Below are 13,055 nucleotides of genomic sequence, written 5' to 3'. Positions count from 1 at the left end.
GTCCAAAAGAATAAACTTTCTGTGCGTCATGAAACTGTTAATTATGACTCAGAGTTCCCAACGTGACTGCCGTGCTGGTTTCTGAGAGATGCAGAAAGATCCTTAGGTTTGCGTGGCAGCAGCATCTTTGTGTATCCTACTTTATGATGGTGTAACAGATGGAATCCCTGTTCGCTTTACTTTTATTCGATAGAGTCTTTCTGATGTCCCAAAGGGACATCTTTCTGATGTCCCAAACTGGCTGTAGGATTTAACAGCCAGTTAAATCCTGGGCTGTAGGATTTAACTGCTGGGTAACTTTTTGTTCTCATTTTCAAAATGTGTTCCTTGTACTGTGACCAAATGCATTTCTTTTCCTGCTCAGGCAAATCTAACACCTCCTTGTAAGTTCTCTGGGTACAGTAGAAGCATCAGTGAAATTTAGGCCTGTAATGCCCTTGGGGGGGGAACATATATTGACACAGGCAAAAGAACAGAATTTGTGACTTGCCCGAGGTCAGTCGTTGAATTAATGCAGATCCTTCCCAAATCCTGACAGCCAGCCTCTAAATCTAAAAGCACCTTGCGCTGCTTAGACAGGTTGAAAAGTACGGTTGTATTAACTAGAATCACCCAAAATGTATTTTTCATTCTACTTTATTATTAAAAATCATGCCTGGAGCCTTTTTTTGAGCTTTACTGAACATTTAAATTCTGACTGTGTTTTTAAACAAAAAAAATCCCAAACTTTTTTTTAAGTAGTATTTAAAAAGCTGACGAAGTGCTTTGTGGACAAAAATGAGTCATCTCTAGTGGGAATCTGGTGCTGAGAGGATTAGTGTGTTGTGGACAACTGATCTTTTTATCTGATTAACAGATAATTGAGACTATGTTTTCCTGTGTTGTTTTCAATCGACACAAATCTAAAGCTGTGAACTCCTGCAGCAGTCTTGGTTGCTCTCTAGAATCAATCGGCATATTTTCTAGATCACAAAAGCGTAGCTATTTCATACATAACTGCTTGTCTGAAGCATCTTGCACAGACACTGAAACAGTCAATTTTGTCAACTGCTCTTATAAAAAAATTGCATATCATTGAGACTAAATGTCATAAATAATTATCTGTGTTTGCTAGGTTTCATCGGAAAAGAGAGAAAAGGTCAGATGTAGATACAGACAGCTCAAAATTCCCAGAGATGTGGATCAAGGATTTTTGTACAAACTTCTTTCTTTCAGTAATTTTTATTATTGAAGGAGGAGCAGGCACTGAGCTCTCCTCTCTGGTGACCAAGGACAGGAGTTGAGGGAATGGCAGGAAGATGCCAGGAGAGGGTTAGGTTGGACATGAGGGGAAGGTTCTTCCCCCAGTGGGTGGTGGAACCCTGGAGCAGCTCTCAGGGAAGCAGTCACAGCCTGGCAATATTCCAGAAGCGTTTGGCCAACTCCCTCAGCCCCACAGTGTGAATGTTGGGGTGTCCTGTGCAGGGACAGGAGCTGGACTGGATGGTCCTTGTGAGTCCCTTCCCACTCAGTTCCTTCTATGATTCCATAAATAAAATTCTCAAATAATAATCGAGGAAATGCATCTTGGTGGCACTCAGGCTACTGCTAAGATCTAGGGCTAAAGCTGCGGGAAAATACTGCACCGTATATATTTAATATTCCAAGGAATATGATTAGATACTCCTGCTGTGCATAATCATGTGTACTAATTAAAGGTGTTTGAGAAAGGAATACAGGTTTGGTTGATTTGCAAGGGATGAAGCAGATGCAGTATCAGCCTGAAACATTCATTGTTTTCCTCTGATGTTTTTTTTTTTTGTTATTTTTGTTCACAAATAGAAATTTACTTTTTCTGCAATAATTGGCCCAAGCAAAATGGATTGAAAGTGCCAACAGCAGACATTAAAAGAGCTGTTACCAAGTTACTGTTTTATAAAACCAAACATAATGTGATAAGAAAATGCCTGTAACTTTTACTTAATTTTCCTGCAAGCACAGCTCTGGCAAGGATTTCATGAGACTGTAATTAAGTTGAGACCAAAATCAAGAACAAAGTTGGGAGAATTTTTTTTCATGTTCACGACAGAACAAGGTTTAAAGTAAGCCAAAGAAAAATAAGTTACTTTTATGTCTTTGATGCTTACATGGTAGCTCATCAGATGCGAGAAGGCTGAACCTGCTGAGCTAAGGGATCTGCTTAGCAGAGGGCAGCGAGGCGGAGATGGACAAGTGAGGGTAATGAGTCCACTGGCTCGGAGAGAACACCCGCAGTTCAGCGGGAGGCTCCTCGGGACTCTGCCTCGGTGGACAGTCTGCCAAGGCAAAACACCCCCTGCATCATTTGCTTTGGTAAATCATGGGGGAATAGACCAGAGCTGGAAATGGAGCACAGCAGGTCAGCACTGGGCCTGATGTGACCATATGACAGTTCCATTTTGAAATACTATAAATTGCTTTCTCTCAAACTCAGCTGTATATCAGCCTCTAGTAAACAGTTATTTTCCTTTCCCAACGGTATTTTTTCCTTAATTCTGAAACTGGGATATGAGATGAATGGCATTGTTCACTGTCCATGCAATCAGTACAGAGAAATGCATATGTACAAATATATACACACATGCACAATTGTGTAAGCCTATTAAACTTTATCTTCTTGTTCCCATGGGCAGCATCAAATGCTTTTCTCGTGATGAATCCAAAAAAACCTTGGGCAAACCCATCCATTTTGCATGTTCATTGCAGTGAATGGAATTTCATTTTTTGTCCCATCCTTTCTTCTTAATTTCTGAATTCCTCCGGTACTTTTAAACAGGCATGCACTGGTGTTCGGCTGCATAAAATGTAAAATATGTGTATGTACCTATTAGGAATAATGAAATTTGGAAAAAGTGATAGCAAAGTCAGGTCCCTGACTCTGGGAGATAACCTTGGCCCTTAGGATAGCAATCCTTTTTGAAGATGTGCCAGGAAACAGTTTGCGCCTACAATTGCTATCAGAAATTCTTGGCTTCTCCTTTTAGCCTTAATCCCTGAGGTTACAGCAGGTTTGTCATTTTCAAAACTGAACTCCAGTGTTTAGGAAGCTATTTAGAAAAATTACTCTGTTTTTAGAGTTTGTGAAATCACAGGGAGCTCGTTTGTTTCCCTCTGAGCTAAAATATAGCTCAGTGCCCCCCAAACACCCTGTCACCTTCATTTAGGGGTCAAGTTATGGATTTGATATCCATTTCTCTACCTTTCTGTATATAAATGTTGTCTGAGACTCAAGCATAAGCTTTTTTTTCATAGACGGGATGAGGCCATTATTTCAGGGTAGTGGTTCTTAAGATGTGATTTATAAAGCATTAGTGATCCATGAAACCTGAGTAACTGATGCACACATCACCCGTGCATTAATTTAAGAGCCTGTCAGTTAAAGGTGAAAAGAATCATTAGACATCTGGAAAACAGAAGCTGTGAAGACTGGCTGGCAAAGTTGGGTGGCTCAGTCTTGAGGAGAAGAGATTTAAGAACTGCCTTCAGAAATATAGAAGGCTGCTGTGGAGTAGAGATGTAAATTGCTCTCCAAGTCTGTGGAATCAGAAATAATGGGCTGAAATTCCAGCAAAGATAATTTTAGAAGCAGTGGAGGAAATGTGAGAATAAACACTGGCGTAGCTTGCCTCAGTGTGTCGGGGAGTTCCTGTCAGTGGAAGTTATGCAAGCACTTTTAGATCATAGAATCACAGAGTCATTAGGGTTGGAAAAGATCATCCATCCAGTCCAACTATCAGCATGACCCCACCATGCCCACTAAACCATGTCCCGAAGCACCACATCTACATGCTTTTAGAACCCCTCCAGGGGTGGGGACCCCACTACTGCCCTGGGCAGCCTCTGCCGGGGCTTCACCACTCTGTCCGTAAAGAAGTTTTCCTAATATCCCATCTGAACTTCCCCATACCTTTTCCCGAGGAGAGGGGAGGATTGATAAAATAACTTCAAAAGGTCCTTTCTGGACCTATTTTCAAAATTCTGTAAGGATGCTCTGTGACCTGCAGGAATCTTTGAGGTCTGACAGTGATTTATTGGTCCAAAGGCCAGGGTGCTGTAGTGGGAAGGTCTGGTAATTAGGACTTTCTAAATACTGCTGATGAAGACAAAGAGTGACTGCTAGGGAGGTAATTAGCTAGAGAGATTCTCTCCCAGCCCCTTGCTTCATCCCTCTCAGCCAGTCTGCCTGATCTTGTGGAATGCTGATGTGCTGGAAGCCTGTGCAATATGTAAGTGTAGAGGCTGGTCCCATGCAAAATGATAGACTGGACCTAAACGGAGTTCACAGCACCAGGGAACCAAAGCTGAGGCAGGTTCCTCATCCGTGACCTCTCCTCAGAGATGGGTTTCTCAGATACCATGCCTTCCCTCCCAAGGCACTGCTTCGCTCAGTTGTCATTCTGCTGCACAGAATCAGAGGCTCATAGAATCACAGAGTGGTTTTGGTTGGAAGGGACCTCAAAGCCCATCCAGTTCCACCCCTGCCATGGGCAGGGACACCTCCCACTGGCCCAGGCTGCTCCAAGCCCCATCCAACCTGGCCTGGAACCCCTCCAGGGATGGGGCAGCACAGCTCCCCTGGGCAGCCTGGGCCAGGGCCTCCCCACCCTCACAGCAGAACATTTCTTCTTTATGTCTAATCCAAATCTTGACTCTTTCATCTTCAAACCGCCTCTGCCCCGGATCCTATCCCTGCGCTCTCCAATCACGAGCCCCTCCGCAGGTTTCCTGTAGGCTCCAAGCGCTTCAGCGATGCCCACAGACCTGAGTCATGGCTGGGGTTTAGTGCTTGCGGTTATCATCCAGAAACTTTGCTGGCCTCTTCTAGAAGAAGTTTCTGATATGAACCATCAGCCCAGAAGGCTTCGGGAGAAGCGGAGGGAAGCGGGGAGCGAGGCAGGGGCCGAGGGCAGCAGGCGAGGTGCCTGCGTTTGTGCAATTAAAAAAAGCGATGGGGATTGCATCCTGCAAGGGTAACTCTATTATTTCCCTTAGATCTTAGAGACGTGTCTATGACCCAGCCAAACTGCTGAGTGTTGGTTTGCAGAGCTTTATAGGGGAAGCGCTGCGTTTTGCAACAATTCATTTTGCAGAGGCGGCAGCGTGGGGCCCGCAGCGCGCCCGGGAGGAGGGGCTGTTTGCGCGGCCACCAGGCTCACAGCTGGGTCAGCTGTCTGATAAACAGAACAACAATGCAAACCCGCAGCCTCGTGGGGTTTGCGGGAAGGAGGGATGAGAAGTAAAATGAATAATGCTTACCTGCCAGGGGTGGGTGAAGACTATAATTGTTTAGCTCCCAGCAGACCCCCGCAAGGGTTAAAAATGACAAAGATATTAGTGGGTGACTGCTAAGACTGTTGGTTTGAAGCTCTGGGCAAAACACAGACTGTTATTTACCGGACTCGGTCGATTTACTTCTTAATGCAATAATGACCTGTGAAATGAAACGTGAGCCAGACAATTGTTCCTCATTGTTTCCAGTAAAACATCCTTTCATACCCCATTAAACCACCATTAATTCCATTTGAAAGAGAAGCAGGCACAAACACCCAGGGATCTCTCTCCCTTTTCCTCTCCTCCTCTCTCGGTGGGGCTGGGGGAGCCCCGTGGGTAGCAAAGCGGCTTTCTTATCGGTTTGAGAGGGCGTTGGCCGTTTCCGAGCCAGGGCAGAGCCGTGCCGGGCCGTGCCCACACCTCCTTTCGCGGGTGCTCTTCCCACACAGGAGCTCTTCACTCGTTTTCAACTCCCGTCAAAGGCAGTTGGATACGTTCTCGAAGGGAATAGACTCCTATAGGTTAAGGAAAACTGGGACTGGGAAGAAAGCACTGCCAGTGAATCCCTCTGTCCCTTCAAAGGGGGTGTCCCGTGCTGTCCATTTCTTGGACACCAGAACAAGTTCTTCGGAGAGAAACCTCATTTTGTGCCTTAACTAAAGGGAAAACTTTATCTCCTTGGTAGGCCTTGGGGTTCTGCCACAGCGCCGGGGTTCAGCCACAGCCCCGGGGTTCAGCCACAGCTCTGGGGTTCAGCCACAGTCCTGGGGTTCAGCCACAGCGCCGGGGTTCAGCCACAGCCCCGGGGTTCAGCCACAGCTCCGGGGTTCAGCCACAGCTCTGGGGTTCAGCCACAGCCCCGGGGTTCAGCCACAGTCCCGGGGTTCAGCCACAGCTCTGGGGTTCAGCCACAGCCCCGGGGTTCAGCCACAGTCCCGGGGTTCAGCCACAGCTCTGGGGTTCAGCCACAGTCCCGGGGTTCAGCCACAGCCTCGTGCTAAAGCGCTGCTCCTGCTCTGCACAGAAAGGGTTTCTTTAGCTCCTGACTGTCCTCTGCTGTAGCATATTATTGAAAATGTGAAACTGGAACATTTAGGATGTTCAGATTTCATCCAATGATACCAAATCAAAGCCCCAAAACCTCAATTTTGTCCCCTTTTATCAGAGCTCTGACCTAAAGGAGAAACTTGCAAGCCATCAGAATAATGAAATAGACATGGTTCTTTTCTTCTGGAAAGGGTGAATAAAAGCAGACAGAAAATGTTTTCCTACTATAGTTTCCTGATAATATTTTTTTCCATGAAAAAAGAGGTGTTTAACACTTAAAATATTTCAGCAAACTCCCGTTTTCTTTCAATAACAACATAGAAACCCAACTTCCAGAATAAATATTCAGTTAGCTTTAATCACGGTGAATAATTCAGTAATATTCAAGACAAATTGTCCCTCAGTTGTAATGACATAAATCTAATAGATTCCCAGTGTATCTGAAATTATAAAACTGGAATTATAATATTTTCCATTCACTCATGAAGTGTTGTTACTGGGCTGACAATATTTGTGAAGGCCAGGAATCGATTGATTTATAATGTCCAGTATAAGGCAAAGAGATGCCGTTTGGGTGGGATGTTGTGTTGGAGACGTCTGTTGTTGGAAGGGCTTTGGTAATGCTTGTTTCATACAACACGCTAGTCAAGTCTCCTCGAATCCAGTGCATCTGCATGTGAGGTGGTGTGTTACGTGCTGCACAAACTGGGGGTTGATCCAGAGGGAGTAGAAATGGGGATAGTTCTAATGAAGTCCAAGGTCTAGCACAAGAAAGTCAAAACCTCCTGACACCAAGTTAGCCTTCACAACACCAATGTTTTTCAATTGGTTCTACTTCTAGATTTTGTTTTGTTTGTTGAATACTCTGTATTTTTATGTTATTTAATACACTTGATGTCTTTCTTTCCCCATGCTAGACTTATGTCTGGGGTAACATTTTGTCTGCAAGTTTGCTCAGAAATGGTTCAGCTACAAAGAACAAAATGAAGCTTTTTTTTTTTTTTTTTTTTTTGGATGCATGTTAGAGAACAGATTTTAAACTCTAGAACCCATGGTCTTGCAGTAAGGGGCTGAAGTTTAGCAAGGAAAGAGCTCTGTGGTCGGTGAGATATTTTCTCTCCATAGACCCTGCAAATACTGTGTCCACAGCTATCTATGAAAATAAACTGCACAGATTCATTATTTTCTGATGTTCTTTCAGCTGTCTCCAAAATACTTGAGTATGTGGAGCCTTAAATCCCGTCTTTGAGTTCCCTTGCATCACATCTGCTAATTAACAGTGAATCCTGGGGAGGTGGTGACCGTGTTGCTGCCCAAGGCACTGTCCCCCCAGGAGGCAAATGTGTGTTACATCCCAACTTTACAGACCAGGCCAGTTAGGAGCCAAGGGGTTACACAGTCACCCAGGGTGAAATGGAGACCAGACCTCCAAGTTTAGCCATCAACAAGCGTGCCATCAGCTGGGAGCAGGCTGGTTAGATGTTGATTAACCAGCTGTATTATTAATGAGAAGGCAAAAGCCCTTGCTATGCACGTGGTGAGCAATGATCTGGGAAAACAAGTCCCTTTTCTCCTTCCTTTGTAATTCTTCCTACGTAGCCATATTCTGAATCCGAATCATGCCCGTGTGTTTGTGGGGGTGTAAGCATGTGTGTTTGTGCACACACTCGCAGATCGTGCCCTCACAACTGCGCTTGGAAGCATTTCATAATTTTTTCCCTCTTATCTCCCAAATATTAACATTTAATGAAATACACATTTCCTTCATTTATTTTGAACCCACTCCAAGGCCAGCAAATACCAGAACCTCAAATGTTATGACAGGACAGATTCTTTATTGGTTTGTTTTCTTTTCATTCTTTCTGTTTTCACTGTGATTTTTTTCTTTAAAAAAAAAAAAAGATTATAGACCCTTATGTTCTAACTCGAGGAGTCTGGCTTCCAACTGAGGTAGACAAATATGTCCAAAAAAATGTCCCTGAGACCCATCCAATGCAGACAGCTGTGCAGCAAACAGGAAATTGAGGAAGTCAGGTTCATCAGAGACACAGGATTTCCTTCGTGGATGTTTCAGATAAAGCATCTTTAATTTTTCCACTCTGGTTCAGTGCTGTAAAAGAACCATGAGAAAAGCTTTATGCCTTGAAGACAGTGAGGTGAAAGCAGAACTGCAAGACAAGTTCTTGTGGGGACCATTGCACCCTGGTCACGTTGACGTGACCTCTTTCAAGCAAGCTCACGCCCGTCTGCCTGTGGCTTGGGATGGCAGGATGTGAGCTCTGAACCAGAAGCTGTTCAGAGGCGCAGAAGAACAGGACTGGCTGAGATGGGCTCATTTCCATGCTGTTGTGGTTACACAGCTTCCACTTCAGGTTGGACATAGTCCTTCTAGATTGAACTGTGGGAAAGCAGTCTCAGGTTTACTTGTATGGGGCATTTTAAGCATCCTTCTGGTTTACAAAATCCTTGCCAGGGGTTTCACCATGGGCAGACTTGTGTCACAGGAGCCAGTGGGTTCAACCATCAGCTTAGGAGGAGTGAATTATTGCAGGAGTGGCCGGGAAACACAGGCTGCTGCTGCAGTCGCTCAGCAGGTCTGAGCTCATTACGGAACTCTGTTAAAACCTTCAGTGACTTTGAAGAAACCGCTTGATAATCCTATGAGATGAGGTTAATCCTTTTCCCCTCCACTCCTTAGTTTGTGATGGCTCTTGATGTTTTGGTGTTGGGACTAAAGAAGTGTCTATGTAGCACCTGGTATGATGTGATCCCAAACTAGTTTGAGGCTCCTATGAAACACTGGGAAAAATTACACACCTCTAATTAACTGTGTGCATGTGGCATTACTGAAGCAGGCAAGCACTTAGATGTCTGCCTCTGTGACCTTAGCTTGCCTCGCTCTCCTGTTTGTGCTTTTAGGTTTTGGCACAGTCTGGCATTATACAGTCACAGTAACAAGCAAGCAGCTTGGACTCACTTAGCCCAGAACGTGATTGATCTGGAGATGGCTCAGGGTGGTGTAGGACCACACGTCTGTGTAGAAGACCTTTGTCTTATCTCCTGGAGAAGCTGAAACGTGTGATGAGTAAGGACTGGATGAGAAGAAAGGAAGATCTAACAGCACCGGTCTTGTGGTTGCTGAAATGCCTCGTGTAAGAGCAGAGTCTGCGATAGTTCGGGTTGTTCAGTCTGGAGAACAGAAGGCTCTGGGGAGACCTTAGAGCAGCTTCCAGTGCTGAAAGGGGCTGCAGGAAAGCTGAGGAGGGGCTCTTGATCGGCGAGTGCAGGGGCAGGATGAGGGGAATGGTTTTCAGCTGAAAGAGGGGAGATTGAGACGAGATCTTAGGGAGAAATGTTTTGCTGTGAGGATGATGGGGCACAGGCCCAGGTTGCCCAGAGCAGCTGTGGCTGCCCCATCCCTGGAGGTGTTCAAGACCAGGTTGGATGGGGCTTGGAGCAACTGGATCCAGTGGGAGATGTCTCTGCCCATGGCAGAGGGTTGGTATGGGATGGGCTTTAAGTTCCCTTCCAACCCAAACCATTCTGTGAGTCTATGAAATCTATCTGAGTAACAGAACAAATTTAAACAAATCTTCTAAACCAAAACATTTGCCCACGACTTTGTCTATGTCCCCATGACATTTCTTCTCTTGCCTAGATCCAGTGATGCCTGAGCATCGTGCTGGAACGTGCTAGCTGCAGGGACCAAAACAGCTCTGGGGAATGTGGTAGCAGTTAAAGTTTGTGGTTGATCATGAGGCAATACATGAGATCATGTGCTAACACTGGTTTACTGGTCTGCGTGTGGTCTGGGTGATACTCGCCCCGCAAAAAGAGCAGTAAGTGCAGAAACCATCCATCTCGGATTCAGCCACACTGCACCAGGACAGGGACTCAATAGGGCATTTCAGCTCATGAAACTGCAAATGTTGACTAAGCCTGGACTGAGAAGTGGTACACCCCATAAGCAACTTTTTGCATAATAATTACTGAACCAATACATGCAAGATCTTAATTTGGAACGGACATCCTTGGAACGGATGTCATTACTCCATCAAGTTCAAAGCACATGCAATTGACACAATGGGCACCTTGGGGTGCTCAAGATGTGTGGCACTACTAATATAACTATTTGTTAAGATAGTTGATTGAAAAGAACATGTGAATTTCCTAATGCATTGATGGAGAAGCAGATCGGTGCTTTGGAAAAAGAGTCAATTGACTGGCATTATGCTTAAGAAACTGGAGAATTAGTATTTGCATCTTGGGTAATTGCATCAAATACTCAGTCTAAGATCATGCCAAGAAAATAGTTATTAACTTACCGTCTAAAGCTTTATATGTGTTTTAATATATGCGGATATAAATATATAAAATTATAAAATCATTCTGCACTCTGCAGTTGCTGGGAAAAGAGACACACAGCCGGTGAGGCAGCACTGTGGTATCGTAAGCTTGGAGTAAAGGATATAAATATATTTTTATATATATATATATATATATATATATAAAAGGAGAGGGTTCTTTTCTTATCTGTGTTGTAAGCATGTTAAACTGGCAACAGTACCTCAGCCTGTCTTGGAAAACAGATTGACAAGATGAGGTAACCATACAACCATAATCTGCCCCTGAATGGGTGTCATGGACCTGAGTCAGATATTGGCCCCGCTTGGAACTTCTGTGTCCTTGTTTTTTACCTTTGTCTTTTGTATTCCTTTTATACAGTTCTGGGTATCTGCCCACTCGTCTCAGTTTCAAGAGGCCCTATTTTCTGGTTGCTTGGATAAGGCAAGTTGAATTAAAACTTTGGCGTAGGCTGTGCTTGAGAGACCAACAGAGAATTTAACTCCTGTGTTTGACAAGTTTATTGGCCAAGGTTTAAACCCATCAGTTACACAATAAAACTGTATGCAATTAATTAAAGGGAGCTGATTATTTTCAGTGAAGCTTTGTTCCTGATACCTCCTCCTACTCACTAATAAACTTTGTTCCTGTGGTGGTTTCTCTGAAATTAATAAGACCATTACAAAACTAGAGTAAGTCTGCCCCGTTGTTTCCTTCCCATGCCCTGAGATACAACAGTTACTGGACTGAAAATGAAGTTTCATCCCTGTAAGGTCTGTGCTGTAAGCACGCTACTTTCCTTCTCCTGTGGGTTGGTAGGAGATTGTAGCGTTAGCTGATCAGAGGCACCAGCTGGGCTCATGGTTGTACCAAAACGGATATGAAAGAAGTAGACAGTGCAGCTCCATTGGGTGAATAATAAGTTGAAGAAGATAAGTGGTAGAAATCATTTCCCTATTAGCTGAGGAGAGTCTTTGCATGTCTGCTACTGATTCAGTGCACCTTGTGACAAGTGGCTTAAACTTTCTCTGTGCTTCCTGGTCTGAAGAGTGGCCACAATAAACACAGACCTCACGTCGAAGAAGGGCTGGGCTGGGATGTATCTGATCTGTATCCCTTAGGAGAAGGCACAACTGCTTTCTTGCCATCTTTGGAGAGGGAGCAGAGAAATAAAACCTAGTAGATCATAGCTTGCTGTGGGGTGGAGGAAAAGGCTGTCTTGCTTGTTGAAGACTTTTCTAGCCCTCTTGACTCTGAATGCTACATGTTATTATTGTTATAAATCATTATAATGATTATTATATTATTATTATTATAAATCATTATGGCCTTAAGCTGTGCCAGAGCAGGTTCAGATTGGACATCAGGAAAAACTTCACCAACAGGGTTCTTCTACTGGCAGAGGCTGAGCAGGGAGGTGGTTGCGACACCATCCCTGGAGGGGTTTAAAAGACAGGCAGATGAGGTGCTCAAGGACATGATTTAGTAGTGAGCAGGTGTGGCTGGACTCTATGATCTCAAAGAAATTATTATCTCCATCTCTCTGTGCAGTCTGCTTCACGTGGCTAGTTTGGACCACTGTGCAGTGAGGGAAACCTGCTTTCTCCTCTGCCTCTCTAGGGCCTAAGAAGACAAACTTCCTCAGTCAATCAAATTTGTTTCTGGAATCAGAGGGAAGCCCAATGGATGTTGGTGACCACACGTAACTGAAAACATCCCTTGCTCTTGGAAAGCCAGAGGGTCACTGGAGGAAAGATCTGACTGTATGTGACCAGAGAAAAGAACCCAGATCCACCCAGAGCTCAAGCGCGAGTGCAGTGCTGCCCACAGCAGTGTCGTGCAAACGGGACTCCTACAGAAATGTAAGAATGGCAGAAAACTCGGGGCCAAGGTTTAGTGTGTTTTTCATGTGTTGTGGAAGGCAGTCGTTACTTTGTGAAGAGTGTTAGGCATTTATAGACTGAGTTTTGTCCTAATGTCCATGCCTTCCAAAGCAACCATTCAAAGAGGATTTGACCTGAAAGCAGATCCAATTCCTGTGCTCTTTGCTGATGTATCTTGTCTCATCCACTTTTTTAGCCATTCTAACCCAGAATTCGTGTGTCTGACAGCTCCTGGGCACAAGGTAGGAACTAGGAACACCAAGCAATGCCTCCACTTTATGGCAGACTAAACAAGTCACTCTCACTCTCTAACATATTCATGTAGTAGTGTTCAATGTTTGCAGGGCTCTTTTTTACTCTTCTCTCTGCAAAGCGAGTGTGGGGCCTGATTCAGCAGTGTAGAAACAAACTTGTCTACTTTGACCGATTTTACTTGTAGATTATGTTTACAAAGAAGCCCTTTGTAACTCATAACTCTTCGCTGCAACCCTG

The 13,055-nt window shown here is 44.5% G+C and overlaps 1 protein-coding gene across 1 annotated transcript in view; it reads left to right on the top strand.

Moving 5' to 3' along the window:
- Positions 1-13,055, top strand: part of PKHD1 (PKHD1 ciliary IPT domain containing fibrocystin/polyductin) — a 254,042-nt gene that overhangs the window by 187,103 nt on the left and 53,884 nt on the right. The window lies entirely within an intron of this gene.

The sequence above is a fragment of the Cuculus canorus genome, chromosome 3, assembly GCF_017976375.1.
Source record: "Cuculus canorus isolate bCucCan1 chromosome 3, bCucCan1.pri, whole genome shotgun sequence".
NCBI classification, from domain to species: Eukaryota; Metazoa; Chordata; class Aves; order Cuculiformes; family Cuculidae; genus Cuculus; species Cuculus canorus.
This window is presented reverse-complemented; position numbering and strand designations above follow the sequence as displayed.